Below are 20,236 nucleotides of genomic sequence, written 5' to 3'. Positions count from 1 at the left end.
AAATAGTTAAAACTCTCATATGTAAAATGAAGCCAGTTTTCTGCATAAAATAATGTGGACATAAACATTAAACCTAGATATTTACCCTTAGGAATAAAAAAATGCTGTGAATATTATTCTCATAAGACTTATCATTATATTTCAATATATATTTTCTCAAATAAAGTTAAATACAATGTTTGTGGGAAGTGTTTTTTTGACCCCATAAGCTCACATATAAAGAGAATATTGTGTTTTTAGTTTTTGAACAGGAGTTGTAGATGAGAGTCTAGAGGTTTATTTCAATCAAAATTATGTTTCTCTCTCTGTGATGTCATGGGCTCTTAGAGCTTTAAGATCTGAAGAGGGACAGGGATAGTTTATAGTATCTTATAATTACTGGTTTCAGAGGGGTCCGGGAGACCATGACACATGCTATCTATTGTATAATCCAATAAGTATAACAAACATTATATTGTAAATTATTAACTAGAAACAAAGGGTCTACAAAATCAAAATACAAAATGAAATAAAAAACTGTGGGGGCATAAATGCTCCTATAGTATTTTTTTTTTTTACAATCATCATTTTACGTGTTTCTGGTTACACTTTTCTACTGGTTATTCAAGACTAAAGAGGTGGTCCCAAATTGGGATGTTTTTCCTACACTTAAGGTGAGTTTAGTCTCCTCAGTGATGAACATCATGCAATTCATGAGGAACTGCATGATTTCTTCAGTCCAAGAGTCAGGATGGGCCTGTGGATAATGAGGATTCACCAGGAAACTTTGAGACTAATTCCCCTTTCAGCAACCCTCCTCTTTTACCTGAGTATGCACGTTAGGGCCTAGTCTCTTGGGTGTTTCTCATCTCCTTGATTGGGGGCTTGTATAACTCTCCAGAGTTGTAGATCCCTTAGGGAGTACTTCAACACTATAAGGTGAAATTTCAAAGTCATAATTCAAACTACGGATATCTGAGCATTATTTTAGTATTCCTGGGTTCTTCCTATAACTTAATTTTTCCATAATCACAAACAAAAGAGTATATAATTTACATAAATAATATTCCCCAAATAAAACTTAATTAAACATATGAAATAATTAATGGAGACGATATAGCATTATTTACCCAATAGAATGTGTTACTATTGCATCGATCCATTAGCAATGTGAATCGTGGGAGATGTGTGACCTAATAACATCATTAAATGCATGACAAGGTTAACATTAAGAAACTCACACTTTATTTAAATACAAATTGCATCTGTAAGGCAAATATAAGAAAAAATGCTCTGTAAAACGTGCATGGTGGTCCATGCCTGTGACCCTAGGGACGTGAGAAGCTTTGCAAGTTAAAAGCCAGGCTCCATAACTTAGTGAGGCCCTATGCAACTTAGCAAACCACATCTCTAAAAAAAATGAGAAAAAAATCTAGGGATGTGGTTTACTGATTAAGTGCTCCTAAATTTATGTATAAACATAAAAACTAAAAATTTAAAATTTTATATAAATCATAAGAGACTTCTGAAATAATCAACTCTGATAATTGTTATTTGTCCAGTGGTGAAAAATCAGACTCTTTAGTAATTGTTGATTTATACTAAAATTATATCCTTTTAGGGATGCAATATTTTATATTTGTATTTCCTTATTTCTCCAATATCAGTTAAAGATGTTAAGATAATTTTCAGCAAATGTCAAAAGCAATTACCCATTTTCTACCTTTAAATGATTTTTTTCCCTCCTAGGTCCCAAATACTTCAAGGGATAGGCTATAGATAAGAAACTTACTACAATCTTTATATTTGTCAAGGTGTTTTTGTAAATATTTTGCTGTTATCTAAGGTACATACTTTAGAAAAATGCTATTCCACATTTGCTACAGATATGAGGTCAGAAATTCAAAAATGTCTGAAATTTGAATACAGTCTTGGACACATTCTTTGGGTTTCTATATGCTATAAATTCTCCAATGTTTATAAAATGTTTGATCAATGTACAAAAACTTTGCAAAAATTTTCCCACGTCCTCTCACTCGTATGAATTCTGAGGTTTTTAGTAGGGTATGAACAATTGTTGGAGACTCTGTCACCTATTTTAGACTTGTATAATTTCTGTGCTATCATATCTCTGGTATGAAATGCTGTTGAACTACTGTGAAAAAAGGGTTGATTCATCCTTAAAAAAAAAAAAACTGATGCAATGTTTTCACTTGTAAAACTTCTCTGCAGTAAGAAATATATAATGTTTAGTAATATGTAACCTTCAATTTGAAAGGTTTGCCATTCTTCACATTTATAGGACTTCTCTCTAGTATGGGTTCTCTGGTGTCGATTAAGTATTGATGTTTGATTAAAAGCTTTGCCACATTCTCTACATTTGTAGGGCTTCTCTCCCGTGTGGATTCTCTGGTGCTGTGTAAGTGATGCTTTGTGAAAACTCTTGCAACATTCTTTACAGTTGTAGGGCTTCTCTCCAGTGTGGATTCTCTGGTTCAGAGTAAGTAATATTTTTTGATTAAATGTTTTGCCACATTCGTTACATTTTTAGGGCTTCTCTCCAGTGTGGGTTTGCTGATGCTTAGTAAGTGATGATGACTGATTAAAACTCTTGTCACACACTTTACCTTTGTAGGGCTTCTCTCCAGTATGAATCCTGTTATGGCGATCAAGATTCGAGTTTATATTAAAACTCTTGCCACACACTGTACATTTGTAGGGCTTCTCTCCAGTGTGGAATCTCAGGTACTGAGTAAGTACTATTTTTTGATGAAAACTTTTGCCACATTCTTTACATTTGTAGGTCTTCTCTCCAGTGTGGATTCGCTGGTGCTGAGTAACTGATGATTTTTGACTGAAACTCTTGCCACACACTGTACATTTGTAGGGCTTCTCTCCAGTGTGGATTCTCAGGTGCTAAGTAAGTACTATTTTTCGATGAAAAATTTTGCCACATTCTTTACATTTGTAGGGCTTCTCTCCAGTGTGGGTTTGCTGATGCTTAGTAAGTGATGATGATTGATTAAAACTCTTGTCACACACTTTACATTTGTTGGGCTTCTCTCCAGTATAAATCCTGTTGTGGCGATCAAGATTCGAGTTTATATTAAAACTCTTGCCACACACTGTACATTTGTAGGGCTTCTCTCCAGTGTGGATTCTCAGGTGCTGAGTAAGTACTATTTTTTGATGAAAACTTTTGCCACATTCTTTACATTTGTAGGTCTTCTCTCCAGTGTGGATTCACTGGTGCTGAGTAACTGATGATTTTTGACTGAAACTCTTGCCACACACATTACATTTGTAGGGCTTCTCTCCAGTATGAATCCTGTAGTGGCAATCAAGATTCGAGTTTATATTAAAACTTTTGTCACACACTTTACATTTGTAGGGTTCTCTCCTGTATGAATCCTGTTGTGGCAATCAAGATTTAGGATTTTGTATTAAATCTCTTGCCACACACTTTACATTTGTAGGGCTTCTCTCCAGTGTGGATTCGGTGGTGCTGAGTAACTGATGATTATTGACTGAAACTCTTGCCACACACTTTACATTTTTAGGGCTTCTCTCCAGTATGAATTCTGTTGTGGCGATCAAGATTCGAGTTTGTATTAAAACTTTTGTCACACACTTTACATTTTTAAGTCTTCTCTCCCGTATTAATCCTGTTGTGGCAATCAAGATTTGAGTTTGAATTAAAACTCTTGCCACACACTTTACATTTGTAGGGCTTCTCTCCTGTATGAATTCTCTGGTGATTTTTAAGGCTTGGTTTTTGACTAAAAGTTTCACAAAATTGTTTATATATGTGGGGCATCTCTCTAGGGTGTGTCCACTGGTGACAAATAAGATTGGAGATTTTATTAGAAGTTTTGTCACCTTCTTTGCATTTGCATTGCACATCTCCTGTATGAACACTGTGATGTTGAGTAAAGTTCTTGAGTGCATTGCATTCTTCACATTGGTAGTTCTTCTCTGCAGAATAAATTTTTTGGTGTTTAGTAAGAGTTAAAAATTTTTTAAGTCTTTGCCACACTTTTTACAGTTAGAAGTCTTTAGTTCAGAATAAATCCTCAGATGCTAAACAAGTTGTAACCTTTAACTAAAAGTTTTTTTGAATTCTTTAAATTAATAAGGTTTAACTTTGTCATAGTATTTACTGTGTTTAGAAGATGCTGAGCAAGCCTATGCTTTGATATATTCTTTAAACATATAGAGCTCTCTTTCTCTATAAATTGTCTTGCATTGAGAAAGCTCTGCACTGTGATAAAGAACCCTTTCATATACCTTACACTTGCAAGTTTTGTCTGGACTGAAGCAAACTTTCCCACATTTTTCATCTTGGTATGTTTCCTTTAGAAAATGCCTAGGTGTTTCTCTATATTCATAATTTTTATCACCAATTTAAATATACTGGTAATTTCTCAGGGTAGAGACATGGCTAATGGTGTTAATGATAGCATTATGTATATAGTGCACTTTCTAGAAATCTGTATTTGATTTATCATTGAGCAATAGTGGGGAATTAGAAACCTTTTTATAATTCTTAATATTGTCTATTTGGGCACAAGGAGAAATTACTGTATTGTTGCAGAAAAATGGACATGTTGTAAAGAAATTCTCAAATTTTCACTTTTAAAAATATCTTCTCTGTGCAAATGTTTGAATGGAAGTTTAACTCGGTGCTACATTTATAATTGGCCAAGTTAAAAACTGATGCATGGACCAGATTTCAACTTTTCCACATTTTTTTTCACTTCAAAAATGGCTGTGGATATATTGTTACAGACACACAGCTCCTCAGAAGTAAGTGAAATAAATTGAATTTTTTTTCAGTTATTAATTGTTTCTGGTGTTCTTTGACCATAAAATTTTTATCATAAATATGGACTACTAATTGGTTTTGACCACTATAATATGATTTTTGAACTTTACTCTTACCTATATTTTCCCATTGTTTTCTTAGTTGTAAATGGTTAATGTCATAATTTCCATATCTTCCCTCTCTCTTGTATTCCCTGCTCTGGTAAAATTTCTTCAGGGTGATAAGTCATGTGTTTTTAAATGTGTTTTTAAAGAAATCCTTAGAAAATGTCTGAAAGAGTCATGGGGTGGTTGTACATAGCAACATAGGAGCTTGAGCAAGAAGGATCAAAATTTCAAGGACAGCCAAGGTAAAAAATGTAAAGTGGGAGTTCTTTTTCCAGTACTAATAAATGCATCTCAGAAAATAAGAAAAATAAAACATTCAAAACAGCTCAAAGTTGTAAAGACTCAAAGCAGGTTTTAATCCAACTTTTAAAACTTACACAGAATATTCAGAGCATCCAAGAGAAAAAGTTGGGTCACCTAGAAATGTGTAACTACATAATTGTAAAATCCTTAGTCAAAACTTCACAACACAGAATGGAATTCCGGGCTATTTTCAAGGGATGGAAGGATAAAATTATCAACCAAAACATAATATTAACAGCTACTATCTTTCAAAAAGAAGGAAAAAAAAGACATTAGAGATATAAATGTACACACTATTCATCAACACTAGATCTGTTCTCCAAAAAGTATGAAAAGTAATCCTTCATGCTGAAATGTAAGTGTGCACAGCAACACAAGTCATATGAAATTCTAACATTTCTTGGCTCAAAAAATTGATTCTATTGTAATAATGGGACACAAAAAATTTTGAAATAGAATTTGAAAGAAAAGAATAAAAGCAAAACTGTTAAAAGACATATATACCTGTAACAATAATATAGTTTTGAAAAGACAAAAATATATTGAATTTTTTAAAAAGTGAAGTCAAGTTGATACTCATACAAAGTATGAGTAGGAGATTCTTCATTTTTTCATATTTTTATTGGCAAATTTAAGATTACAAAATTCTGATGAAAACAAACCTTGGCTATATGAATTACCTCTAAAAATTACAACTCTAGGTAGTCCACAGTATACTCTAAATCTAAGGACAAACACATACTGAAAGCAAAGGGATACAAGCATGACACATAGAAAAGTGCCCAAAAAAACCTGTGCAGTCTAAATTATAGTACACAAAACATAGGTTAAGACAGTATTAAAACATGGAAATCATTTTAAATTTTAAAAAGAATTTGAAAAGAAGCAAAATAAAGAAAAGAAACATTTCCCTAGGTTTCGAATTAAGAGTAAATACATTTGCAACCTATATCCTACTCCCCAAACACACAAAGAAAACATTGAGAGAGTTGAATGAAAACAAAGAATCACTGTCATCCTAGGAGACATCAATCCTCACTTACTGAAAAGGGAAATACAGTGAAGCAAAATGGTAATTGCAGGGTATAAGACTTTGAAAATATTTGAAACTATTGTAGACTTATAGAATCCCTATTCTTAATCACAAGTGAGATATTATGCTGGATAGACAAATTTTATGTATTAAAACAAAGGTTAATAAATATTTAAGTGATAGTTATTTTGTAAGCAACATGGAATAAAAATTTGAAGTCAAAAGTGATAGGAATGTTCAAAAATCCCTAAATATGTGTCAGTTGATTGAACACCCTTGGGCATGCTGTTGTTCAAGAATTGAAAGATTAAATTTAAAGATGTTTATACTACTTAAAGTTAACTAGAGACTCCAGGTAATAAGCATCAGACTCCCATTGTTAAAAATATTTTTTTTGCAGAGAAATCTAACCTTTAAATTGTATGAATATCCCTCAAAGTACAAATAAGACTATTTCCCTGCTTCAAAATATAATAAAATTTACAACATTCAATTGTAAATGCAGACATGGAGTTAGATAGACAGACTTCTTAGCGAGTGTGGCAATAACCTTCACATCAATAGCAAGTTAATAACATTGCACACAAGTGTTTTGACATTGTTATTCAACAGAGCCATCACGGGAGATGCAAACCAAATATTCCTTGAAAAAATGATGAGCCATATTGGAATATAGAAACTATAGAACTTTGAAGTCAATGAATTTATTCTAATTCTATATTTTATGAAATGTATATACACTAGGTTAACTGAATTGTCACAGAAAGAATACTGCAGAATTCTACAAGCATGACATCTCTGAACTAAAGTAGCAGCTTTCTGAAGAAGAGAGAATGGTCTTGTTATGGGGAGACAGAAATGAGCTCTTGCTTCCTAGGAATAGATTTTTTTTCTTTTTTTTTGAGATCTAAACTTTTTAGAGATATATTGCATAACAATTTGAATTAATGTTACTGAACTTTATACTTAAATTTTTGGAGAAAGTAAGTTTTATTTTGTAGTTTCGATCATAATGAAAATTACAAACAATACATAAAAGAGATTTGCAACATTTCTCAAACCTTCATTTAAAATAATGTGGTCTTTATCCTATAAATAAGAACAAACTCATCAATATACAAATGATGGGCATGCTTCTAATCCCAGCTACTAGGAAGTCGGAGGCAGGAGAATTGCAAATTCAAGACATCCTCAATAACTTAGTGACAACCTCTCTCAAACTATGAATGAAAAGGAGCTTGGGGTGTAGTTCAGCATAATAAGTATAGGAAAAGAAGAAGTTAAACTAGCACTATTTGCTGATGATATGATTCTGTACCTAGAAGACTCAAAAAAACTCCACTAGATAACTTTAGAACTAGAATTCCGCAAAGTAGCAAGATATAAAATCAACACCTATAAATCAAAGGCATTTCTTTATATCAGTGACAAATCCTCTTAGAGAGAAATGAGGAAAACTACCCCATTCACAATATCCTCAATATAAAAGGTACTTGGGAATCAACAAGAGGTGAAGGATCTGTACAATGAAAACTATGAAACACTAAAGAGAAATCAAAGACCTTTGAAAATGAAAAGATTTAACTTGATCTTGAATAGGCAGAATTAATATTATCAAAATGACCCTACTACCAAAAGCACTCTACAGATTTAATGCAATTCTGATCAAAATCCCAATGACATTCCTCATAGTAATAGAAAAACAATCATGAAATTTATCTGGAAAAATAAGAGACCTAGAATAGCTAAAGCAATCCTTAGCAGGAAAAGGGAGGAAGGTGGCATTGCTATACCAGACCTTAAACTATACTACAGAGCCACAGTAACAAAAACAGCATGTTACTGGCATCAAAACAGGCTGGTAGACCAATAGTACAGAATAGAAGACACAAATACCAACCCACAAAACTACAATTATCTTATATTAGACAAAGGTGCTAAAAATATGCACTGGAAAAAAGATAGCATCTTCAACAAATGGTGCTAGAAAAACTGAAAATCCATATGCAGCAAAATAAAATTGAATCTCTCTCTCTGACCATGCATTAAAGTTAACTCAAAATGGATCAAGGATCTAGGAATTAAACAAGAGACTCTCCAAATAGAAGAAAAAGTAGGCCTTATCTCCATCATGTGGGATTAGGGTACAGCTTCCTTAATAACACTCCTATAGCACAGGAATTAAAACAAAGAACCAACACATGGGATGGATTGAAACTAAAGATTTTTATAAAAAAAAATACCCAATAGAATAGAGAGCCTACTTTCTGGGAGCAAATTTTTACCCCACATACAACAGATAGAGCACTAATATTTAGAATATATAAAGAACTAAAACGTCTTAACACCAAAAAAAAATAATCCAATGTATAAATTGGCCAAGAACCTGAAAATACACTTCTCAGAAGAGGATATACAATCAATCAACAATTATATGAAAAAATGTTTATCATCTCTAGCAATCAGAGAAATTCAAATTAAAACCACTCTAAGATACCATCTCACTTCAGTCAGAAGGGCAGCTATTATGAAGACAAACAACAATAATTGTTGGTGAGGATGTGGGGAAAAGGTACACTCGTACACTGCTGGTGGGACTGCAAATTGGTGCAGCCAATTTGGAAATCAGTATGGAGATTCTTTGGAAATCTGGGAATGGATCAACCATTTTACCCAACTATTTCTTCTCTCAAACTATACCAAGAAACAAAAACAGCACACTACAGGGACATAGCCAGGTCAATGTTTACAGCAGCACAATTTACAATAGCTAAACTATGGAGTCAACCTAAATGCCCTTCAGTGGAAGACTGGATAAAAAACATGTGGCTTATATACACAATGAAATATTACTCATCATTAAAAAAGAACAAAATAATGGCACTTGCATGTAAATGGATGGAGTTGGAGAAGATAATGCTAAGTGAAGTCAGCCAATACCTCCCCAAAAAAATGCTGAATGTTTTCTCTGATATAAGGAGGCTGAATCATAGTGGGTTAGGGAGGGAGAGCATGGGAGAAATAGATGAATTCAAAATAGGGCAGAGGTGTGGAAGGGAAAGGGAAGGCACAGGGGATTAGCAAGGATGATGGAATGTGATGGACATCTTTACACAAAGTTCATGTATGAAGACTTGAATTGAATGTCAACATACCTTATATACAAAGACAGATGAAAAATTGTGATATATATGTGTATTAAGAATTGTAATGCAATAAAGTACATGTAGAATGGCATAAATTGATATGAACATACTTATATCCAGAAATATGAAAAATTGTGCTCTATGTGAAATAAGGATTATGATGCATTCCACTGTTGTCATGTATTTAAAAAAATAATAAAAACCATAAAAAGTCATGATCTAAAAAAACATCTATAAAAAAGAAAGAAAAAGAAAAAAAGAAAGAAAGAAAAAAAACTAACTAACTAACTGAGATAGGATGCATTTGGTGCTACATACCTGATATATCCAGTGGTCTGGAGGCTGAGGCAGGGGGAATCACAATTGTGAAGTTTACCCTAGCAACTGAGTAAAACCCTGCCTAAATTTAAAAATAAATAGGCAGTAGTAATTTTAAGAAATTAAGAAAAAATTAAATTTTTTAAATAAAAAATTTAAAAGGACTGAGGATAGTGTTCAGTAATAGGACACCCTGTTTCCAATCCCCAGTTTCACAAAAGGAAAAAAAAGAAAGAAAAAAAGTCCTTTTCAAAGTTACAGAAAAAGTATTTTAAAATTTATACATTGTATATATGACAACAAAAATTCTATTCGTCAAATGACTCCATTAAAGAGAACAAAGAGAAGTGACAGATGAAAAAAACCAATTGCCTCACCTATAACCAAACTCTTCTGAGAGGAGACCAGAGAATACAAGAGAAACACAGGCAACAGCCATGAACAGCCCCTTCAAATAGCAGGTATCTAAATGTCCCTTCATCACAAAGCTATCAACGTCTTTAGAAAGGAGGGACTGTACCATAAAGTCACATTGAACACAAATTGAGATAGTGTTGAAGAACATGTGGGGTTATCATGAAGGTCCACAGAAACAGATGTGGACCCTACAGCACCTGTTCATATGGGGACACAGCACACTCCTCCAGAGCTGAGACCCGGGGTCTGGTGAAAGAGGATGTCCATTTGGGAATAAATATATACTATGGAAAATAACCATTTATGGAAGTCAGCCACATTTTGTTTGCCATATTGCATACAGTTTTAAAAATACTATGAAACACTGTGTAAGTTTTATATAGCTGTCACATAAATGTCACATTTCACATATAAGCATACTTAAATAGTACATCTGCAGAATTTGAAAAAATGTAAATACAGATAAGCACATGAAAGACTGAATTACACATCCTGGGTATAGATGTTAGGACTCCTCATTATAAAGAGGACAGCTTCCCTCAGGTTCATCTATGACAACACCCCATCAAAATTTTACCATGATTTCCTTTTCATTGAAGAAGGGATCAAAGCAAACAGTTTAAAAATTTTTCTGGAAGGTTGAATTGATATGAAATTAGCCAAGAATTCTGAACTCTAAGAGCAAAAGCAGGAGCTATCATTACCAGGCAATAATGCATATTATAAAATTATCATATTGCAGTAAATTGAGGACCAAGAAAATCACAATGCAGAAATTTCATAGATGACTCCATATTTATGTAAATGTCAATTTTATTATGAAGTGCAATGAAAAGCCCTAGATAAATGCAACCATCTCCAGCAGAGGATTTGATGTGAATAAACAAGGCAACCCAACGTGAAGGGTGGTATGGGAACTAGAGGCGCAGAGCACTCGTAGGGCTTGGGTGCAGGACGTGCGTGGTACTGGATTACACTCCAGCACCCCAAAGAAGCACATATTGAGAAGGATTATGTTTCAAAATTATACCAGAATAGGAGGCTCCTGGATTCCCTTCACACATGGATACACCAAATAAACACCTACTTTTGTTTTGAGTCTCTTTTAAATAAAATTATAATGGACTGAGAGACCTATGCATTGGACCACTGAGAAAATCTCTACCATCCAAAGGGCAGGCAAAGTTGGGGGACACGTGGGCATTAGTCCTGCCTTGAGCAATATGCCACATAATTGGGACAGAATAACAAAATCAAATGCCACCCAGAGTAGAGGAAAACTGATTTGCATTACAAATGGAGCACATGGGACACGAAATGACTTGTAGCTGGAAACAAAATTTGTCTGGTGCTCATAGAAGAAAGAGCTGGATATACACAAGTATCAGGATGAGAGAAAGGGGGTGATTTTCAATGGCTGTGGAGGGTCATGTGCTTTATCCATGGGGCAATGGCAGAAGGGGAGTGAGATCAAGGGTCCCAGTTTATCCCTAGAAGGGATTTGCAACATGATCTGCAAACTGTAGTTGCTAACAGTTGAGCTCCTCCCTAGCCAGTCCCTAAGTGTAGACAGGACAAATGCAGTCCACCCAGCAGCTCTGCCTGAGTTTTCTCCCCCCTACCTTAGTAATAACTCCAGGTCTAGCCAGTTCTTTCTAGAAGAAGGATCTCCAGGCACTTAGGGTCCCAATATTTTTCCCTTTCCATGGACTCCATCCTAACCCACCAAGCTTTGGGAGCAGTGGCAATTGTGCATGTGCATGTCTCAGAAAGGAGGGGTTTCACATTAGTGTGCAAGAATTTACCTGGACTATGATCCCCCCTCCCAGGAGGGAAGCAAAAGCTGTCAAAAGCACAGCTCCCTGTTTCTTTCTAGAATAGGCTCACACCACCTTCTTGCAGTGAGCACAGGCAGCCTGGGTTCTAACCAATTGCATCAGAAATTCAGCCCCCAGCCAAGTAGGACAGCTTCTCAGTCTGAGTGCAGCTGTGGGAAAGGCTCCTATCAAACAGTCAAAGGAACCAGTCCTCCAATGACATGGATATGCAGAAAGAGACCTGCTCACCTGGGGCTAGAATATAAGCTCGGTGCAGGCATTTTTAAAAACAGCATGGAGTTCTTTAAAAGCTAACAGAGTAACAACAACTCTGGATGCATTCCCAGAGGAACTTGAATCAGTGTGTTAATAAATGGCTGCATGCCCATTGCTGTTCCAGGATCCATAGGAGCCAGATCGAGGGAGCTCCTGAAGTGGATTCTGGATAAGGAGACTCCTCCCATTCACAGGGCTATCACCTACTCCCTTGAGAAACTACTTCCCCTAAATGCACCTGTTCATAGGTCAACAGGTGGCTGATATGTACCAGATGCTCAGGAGACCTCAGATGTGCCAGTTGTGGGAACCTCCTGTCAGGCAGAGCCAAAACAGGACCAGTAAAATATCACAGAGGGCATGAGACGCCTAGGACATGCAGTCCACACGGGGGACACTCAGCCCAAACACATTCTGACAAGGTGTCTGGCCTGGCAGAGGAAGGGAGAATACACATGCACAGATACACACACACACACACACACACACACACACACACACAATTTTTTAAATGTCAAGTGGTTTTTGGTGTACTTTTCTCTCATGTGAAATGCTCCTAAACAGAAAACAAAACCTTTGCTTCTTATTACAGTGGGGAGAAAGAACTGTCACTGGAAATGGGAACAGGGGACTGGAATTTGAAAAATTCATTGATACATGTGTACAGGTTTTCTGTGAGAGACAAGGTTGTGGATCTGAAACTTTGCTTTCTTTACATTTAGAACATTCAGGGGGACCCAGGCAGGAGGGCCACACCTGTAATCCCAGCCACTCCGGAGGCTGAGGCCCAAGTTTAAGGCCAGACTCAGCCTCTGTTTCAAGATAAATGATAAAAAGAACAAGGGATTTAGCTCTGTGGGAAAGGACCTCTGCGTTCAATCCTTTATGCTCCCCATGCCCCCCCCCCCAAAAAAAAGAAAGAAAACCTGAGGAGGGAGAAAACCCTGAGACCCCTGCAGATCCCAGCCCGCTTGGGTAGGAAAAGGGCCCACAAAGTGGTGATTCTCATGGTCCCAACACTCTGAAATCAAGCACAGAAGAAATTCAGGGAGGAGACTTGAGCTGCCAATTTGTACAGGAGATACCCATGTGTTTAATAATGAGAATAAAAGAATCCAACATCTTTAGAAACCCGAGAAATGTAAACTAAAACCCTATCAGAGAGAAAATGAAATAGTATCAATGAAGATAGGAAACCATAAAATTCTAATAAACTTAAGGAGTTTAAGTGCTTCTTAACTATTTGTGGAAACTGTATTGCCATTAAAGACACTTGATAATCCCCAACCGGAGTGCACTTACTCAAATCAGTTCACAGGATAATACATTAATAAAAATGGGATATTCAGATTAAAAATGGTATAAAATACCATGGGTAAATTTTACACAGTGCCATATGCATGTGGTATTATGTATAACTGTGATGCACTTATAAACAATCCAGCATGCTTTCGTCTTAATGCAAGCATTCAGTCCTAAAATTCATCTACAAAGTTAAATATATGTAAACTTAGCCAAGAAACTTTTGAATTATAAAAACAAAAAATTATAAGAGCAAAAAAAAAGTTATTACCCAACATGTGCATTGGGAAGCTGTACTGATACAACTGTCATGGAGGAATCACGACGTCAACAGTGTCCACCCACGAACCCATGTGGAAGTGAAAATCATACACTTAATTGCAACGGAAAAGTCATTATCAATTAAACCATAACAGGGCCAATCTCAGCAACTTAGCTAGACCAGCGGGCAGAATAAAAACTAAAAACTACCAGGGACATTGCTGAGTGGCAAAGAACACCCTTCTGTTAACTACAAAACAAACAAACAAAAACAATAAAACAAACTTCACAAAACTAGCTCAGGAATAAGCGAGGTCCCTGTACACTGCAGCTCCTCTCCTAGAGGTGTTTGGGGATTTGATTTATTATTATTATTATTATTATTATTATTATTATTATTATTTATTTTGGGGTACCAGGCATTGAACTCATTGGCCCTCGACCACTGAGCTCCATACCAAGCCCTATTTTGCATTTTATTTAGAGGCAGGGTCACACTGAGTCTCTAAGTGCCTAGCCAACTTGAAGAGGTTGGCCTTGACCTCCCAATCCTCCAGCATAACCCGCCCTCTCTCCAGCCTCCAGGATGACTGGTGTGTGCCATCCCCTGGCTTGGAATTGGATTCTCCCAGTGGTTCCACCTGTCAATCACCACAGCCCAGGAAGACGCCAGGCAGCAGCGCTCACCTGCCACATAGGACCTGACCAGGGGCTGAGGTTTCCCCCAAGGGATGGGGAGGCCACGAGGGTTCTCCGCCACTGTCACGCTCCCCACCAGGCTGGCCAGGGGACCTGAGGGGCGCTTTCCCCAATGGGCTCAGGCCTGTGTAGGCAGAGAGTGCCCTGAGTCAGGGTCAGCCAGCTCAGGTTCCCACCACAGCCTGTCTTGCCAGACTGCCTCCTTGCCCCTCCTCCCTCCTGAGCCTTCCTGTCCAGGCACCAGGTGCCACTGCACACTTACCATCTCCTGGTGCCGAGCAGCCAAGCCTGCCCTGGAGAGCTTCAGCCTCTGCATGGCAGGGCCACCCGGGATCCCGGGCATGAAGCAAACCCTGGAGTCCAACTGCAGGAGTCCTGGAACCGCGGACCACGGAGAAATAAATCCCAAACCACGCGCAGAGACCCTCCCCCTGCGCACTGGCTGCGCTCAGGATTGGACAGCGCTCAGCACCGGGTCTTCTGATTGGACAGGGCCTCAATCAGTCTCCGCTCTCCCCTCCCCCCCTTCAGGCCAGCGAACCTTCTTTTTGAGTGACAGCGGGCTGATATCTGCTCCAGGCAAGGAGGAGGTCAGAATGGCAGGGTTCGGGTGCAGCTTTTTTCTTTTCCTTTTGAGGTCTGGGCATTGGGTTAGGGTAAGGGAAGTTCTGTTAGGCTTTGATGTTAGGAAGTTGAAGTCATTTCTTGAAAGTTTCATCACCTGGACCACCCAAAGCATCTTCGGGAGTCTGACTTGTCCTCCGTTTATATGTGCAAAATTTTCCAAGTAGAACTGGCCTTTCGCCCAGTGCGTCATGGCAAGCACTGGTGGAGGCTCACTGGGGGCCTAGCAAGCGCCCTGGAGGAGTTTACCACCCAATTAGCAGCATGAGAGCTGATGTTCCTCCAGCTGAGTTGAATCTGTCTGGAGCTCATTTTGAGGCTGGAGAATGAGTAAGGCAATCAGCACAGAAGAGACCCCCAGAGAGCAGATCTGGGTAAACCCCAGCTGCACCCAGGCTCCTGCACTCTCTGGCGAACTGGTGGTTGAATTCAGAGGCCTCGACCTCTGAGCCCCTTCCCCAGCCCTAGCTTGAAGTTTATTTAGAGACAGGGTCTCACTTAGTTGCTTAGCACTTTGCTTTGGCTGAGGCTGGCTTTGAATTTGCCATCCCTCTGCTTCAGCCTTCCTAGCCACTGGAATGACAGGCCTGTGCCACCTTTTTTTTTTTTTTTAACCTGCGGTGCCCACAGGATAACAGCCTTACACAGATCAAGGCCACCCTGGATCCTGACAGTCCCCTGGATCCCAGGCAATTGGATCCTGCCTCCTCCTAAAACTAGAGACACCCTGCCCAGGTGTGCATCCTTAGTATCAGCTGAATACTCTGCACTTGACAAGAAAAAAGAAGCAACAAAAAGACAGACCCTACCTGCTTGTATTGATGCAAACAAAGTCAATGTGTTGCCAAAGACAGCTCTGGTCTTGTCCCCCCAATTCAGTGGTGCAAAAAGTCACATAATACAGAGAAGACTTCTCCTTAAGAGCGGCTCAAGGGTCTCTCTGTTTAAGGAAAAACAATTTGCATTTGATTGGGAGTCCAGGAAAGACAACTCCAGGTTTTCCTAATTTTGTAAATAACTCCATAGAGTCCAATGCACCCTGCTCCTCTCTGCCTTTGTTAACCATAGAGGCCTCGAGATTACCTGCCCCCTGGGACCCCTGCACCTGCAGATGAATGGGGGGGGTGTCCTATCTTTTCCATGCAGAGCCCTGAACCTCCACCTTCTCACAGACTCCAACACCTTTGGCAGCATCCAATAGGGGAGTGGTTTAGTAAATTCTGGAATGTACCTAAAGACATTTCCTTATCTGGCTAAGATGCTATCAAGTTGGATACATGGTCCTTTTAAGTACTTTTTATCTTTTTTCTGTTTTATTCATCCTTTATAGTTATACATAACCATAGAGTCAATTTGATAAAATTATCCAAACATAAAATATACCTATATACCTTATTCTCCTTAGTACCCCATTCGTGTGGGTGTGCATGATGGAGCGATTCACTTAGGTATTTTCATATATTTAAATAGGAACATTATGGTCGATTCATGCTACTGTTTTTCCTGTTCTTATCTCCCCTCCCTTTCTGTTGTTCCCCTTTGTCTAATCTACTGAACTTCTCTTTGTGCCCCCTGTTCCTTGTGATGTAGATATCACATATCAGGGAAAACATGTGACTTTTGGATTGGGGGCATTGCTTTATTTTACTTTAGAATGATAATCCCCACATCCATTCATTTACTGGCCAATGTTATGAAGTCATTCTTTTTTAAGGCTGAGTAATATTCCACCATGTATATATACCACAATTCCTTTATCTACTCATCTGTTGGTGGGCATTTATGCTGGCTCCATAGCTAAGGTAGGGCCGCACCCAGGGTCCACCAGATGCCCCCCTGAGGGGCTAGACCTCTCAATACCGGGTGCTAGGGGGACATCAGGTACGATTGCAAACAGAGACCAGGGGATGCCCACTCACAGGGTGAGATCCCTCGAATCTGGGTGTCAGGAGAGATCAGGTACAGCCTCACCCACTGTCCAGGTTTTCCCCTCTTTATGGGCAAAACCCCTCGAACATGGGGCTGGTGAGAAAACAGGTACAGTTGCACCCAGGTTCCAGGGGACTCCCCCCTCTAGGGGCGAGACCTCTTGTACCAGAGTTGAAATCAGGTACCACTGCACACAAGGTCAAGGGAACTTCCCCCTCCAAGGGAGAGACCCCTCAATCCCGGTTGGTGGGGTGAAATCAGGTTCGGCAGGATCCCGGAGACTCGCCCATCTAGGGATGAGACCCCTTGAACCCAGTTGTAGGGGAAGATAAGGTATGGGCACACCCAGGGTTAGGGAATCTCCCCCATCTACGGGCGCGCCATGGGGAAGATCAAACCAGGTGCCATGGGGAGATCAGGTATGGCCACACCCAGGCTCTAGGGGACTACCCCTGCTAGGGGTGAGAACCCTCAGACCAGGGGCTGGAGGAAAGTGAGGTACAGCCACACCCAGGGTCAGGGGCACCCACCTCTAAGGGCAAGACAACTTGAACGTGGTTGTGCAAGGTGATAAGGTACAGCCGATCACAGTGTCCAGGGAATTCCCCCTGCTAGGGTTGAGACCCCTGAAACCCCATGCCTAGAGGAGATAAGGTATAACTGCACCCAGTATCCAGAGGACTCTCCCCTCTAGGGACAAGACCACTGGAAACTGGGTGTCTGTGGGACATAAGTTTTGGCCCCACCCATGTTCGAGGGGATACCTATCTAGGGATGTGACCCCTCAAACCCAGTTGTTGGTGAGAGAAAAGGTTCGATTACACCCAGGGTCCAGGGGACGCCCCCCTCTAGGGGCCTCACCCCTGGAATTTGGGTGCCGGGGAAGATCAGGTACAACCACACCCAGGGTCCAGGGTTCCCCCTATTTAGGGGCAAGACACTTTGTACCCAGGTGAATGGGGGAGATCAAGTACGGCCACAACTGGGTCCAGGGAACTCCCCCCTCTAGGGGTGAGACCCCTGAAACACGGTGCCTGGGGGAGATTTGGTACGGGTGCACCCAGGGCCCAGGGGAAGCCTCTCTCTAGGGATGAGACTCCTCAAAACCAGGTGCCGGGGGTAGATCAATTAAGGCCACACCCAGGGACCAAGGGCTGCCCCCCTTTAGGGGAGAGACCCATGGAACCTGGTTGCCTAGGAAGATAAAGTACTGCCACACCCAGGATCCAGGGAAATCCCCTCTCAAGGGGCCAAAGCCCTCAAACCTGGGTGATGGGGGCACATCAGGTAAAGCGGTACCCAGGGTCCAGGGGAAAACCTCCTCTAGGGAGGAAACCCCTGGAACCCGGTTGATGGGGGGAGACAAGGTACTGCCACACCCAGGAACAAAGGGACATCCACTTCGAGATGCGAGACATCTGTAACCCGGGTGGTGGTGAAGTTCAGTTACTGCTGCAACCAGGGTCCAGGGAACTGCCCCTTCTAGGGGTGAAACCCCTCGAAACTGGGTGTCAGGGAGGAGATCAGGTACAGTACAGTCGAGACCATGGTCCAGGGGACTCTGTCCTCTAGGGAGGAGACCCCACCAACCCAGGTGAAGGGGGTATATCAGGAACTGCCTAACCCATGGTCCAGGGAACTCCCCCATCTAGGGGCCAGACTGTCAAACACGGTGCCGGGGGGAGATCAGGTACGGCCACAACCGGGGTCCAGGGAACTCACCCCTCTAGGGGCGAGACCCCTGGAACCCGGGTAAAGATCAAGTACTGCCGCACACATGGTCGAGACGACTCCCCCCTCTAGGGGGAGACCCCAGGAACCTGAGGGAAAATCATGTACCACCACACACAGCGTCGAAGTGACTTCCCCCTCTAGGTGCAAGACCTTCGAACCTGGATGCCAGGGGTAGATCCGGTATGGCCACTCCCAAGGTCCAGGGGACTCCTCCTTCAAGGGGAGAGACTCCTCACACCTGGGTGTCGGAGGAAGGTCGCTCCACAGCCATTGTCTAGGGGTCTCTCTAATCTAGGGGAGAGACCCCTCAAACCTTGGTCCTGGGGTGAGATCAGGTATGGCCGCACCCAGTATACAGGGGACACCCACCTCTAGGATAGAGACCACTCGAACCAGATGCAGGGGAGAGATCCGGTCCAGAAGCACCCAGGCACCAGGGGACCATCTGGGGAGGAGACATTTGGAACCCTTGTGCTGGGGAAGATCATGTACTGCCGCACCCAGGGTTCAGAGGACGCCTCTATCTAGGTTTGACACCACGGAACCCGGGAGGAGACTAGGTTCCACAGCACACAAGGACGACTGGAATCACCCCTCTAGTGGTGAGACCCCTGGAACCCGGATGCCAGGGCAGATCAGGTACAGCTGCACCCAGGGACCAGGGGACCACCCCCTTCTAGGGGCGAGATGCCTCTAACTAGATGCCAGGGAAATTTCAGGTATGGAAGCACCCAGGGTCCACGGATGCACCACCTAGGGGCGAGACTCTTCAAAACGGATGCCGTGGGTAATCAGGTATGGCTGCACCCAGTTTCTAGGGGACTCTCCCCTCTCGAGATGAGACCGGTCAAACATGGTGCCCGGGGAAGATCAGGTACGGCCAAACTCATGATCCAGGGTTACACTCGAACCTGCGTGTAGGGGGAGCTCCGGCCACATCCAGGGTCGGGTGGACTCCCCACTCTTGGGGCGAGACCCTTCAAACCCAGAAGCCAGGGGAGAATAGTTACGGCTGCACCCAGGGTAACGGGGACTCCACCCTGTAGGGTAGAGACCTCTCAAAACAGATGCTGGGAAGAGATCATGTATGACAGCACCCAGGGACCAGGGACTCTCCCCTCTATGGGCGGGCGAGTCTCCTCTAACTAGGATGCCAGGGTAGATCAGATACGTCCGCACCCAGGGTGCAGGTGACTCCCCACTTTAGGGCGAAACAACTCAAACCAGGTGCCTGGAGAGAGATCAGGTAGGAGGCACCCAGGATCCAGGGAACTCCCCCCCTAGGGGCGAAACCCTGTGAACCTGGCTGCCAGAGGGAGATCAGATATGGTACAACAGCGACCATGGTCCAAGGGACTCCATCTTCTAGAGTCGAGACATCTTGCACCCAGGTGATATCAGGTTTTAGGGGCAAGACCATCAAACATGGTGCTGGAGGAGATAGATATGGCTGCAACCTGGGTCCA

General features: G+C 41.1%; 1 pseudogene; it reads right to left on the bottom strand.

Moving 5' to 3' along the window:
* Window positions 1-825: 825 nt before the first annotated feature.
* On the bottom strand, window positions 826-3,796 carry LOC144373230 (uncharacterized; annotated as a pseudogene).
* Between the last annotated feature and the right edge of the window lie 16,440 nt (window positions 3,797-20,236).

Source organism: Ictidomys tridecemlineatus, unplaced genomic scaffold, assembly GCF_052094955.1.
Source record: "Ictidomys tridecemlineatus isolate mIctTri1 unplaced genomic scaffold, mIctTri1.hap1 Scaffold_320, whole genome shotgun sequence".
In the NCBI taxonomy this organism is placed as follows: Eukaryota; Metazoa; Chordata; class Mammalia; order Rodentia; family Sciuridae; genus Ictidomys; species Ictidomys tridecemlineatus.
This window is presented reverse-complemented; position numbering and strand designations above follow the sequence as displayed.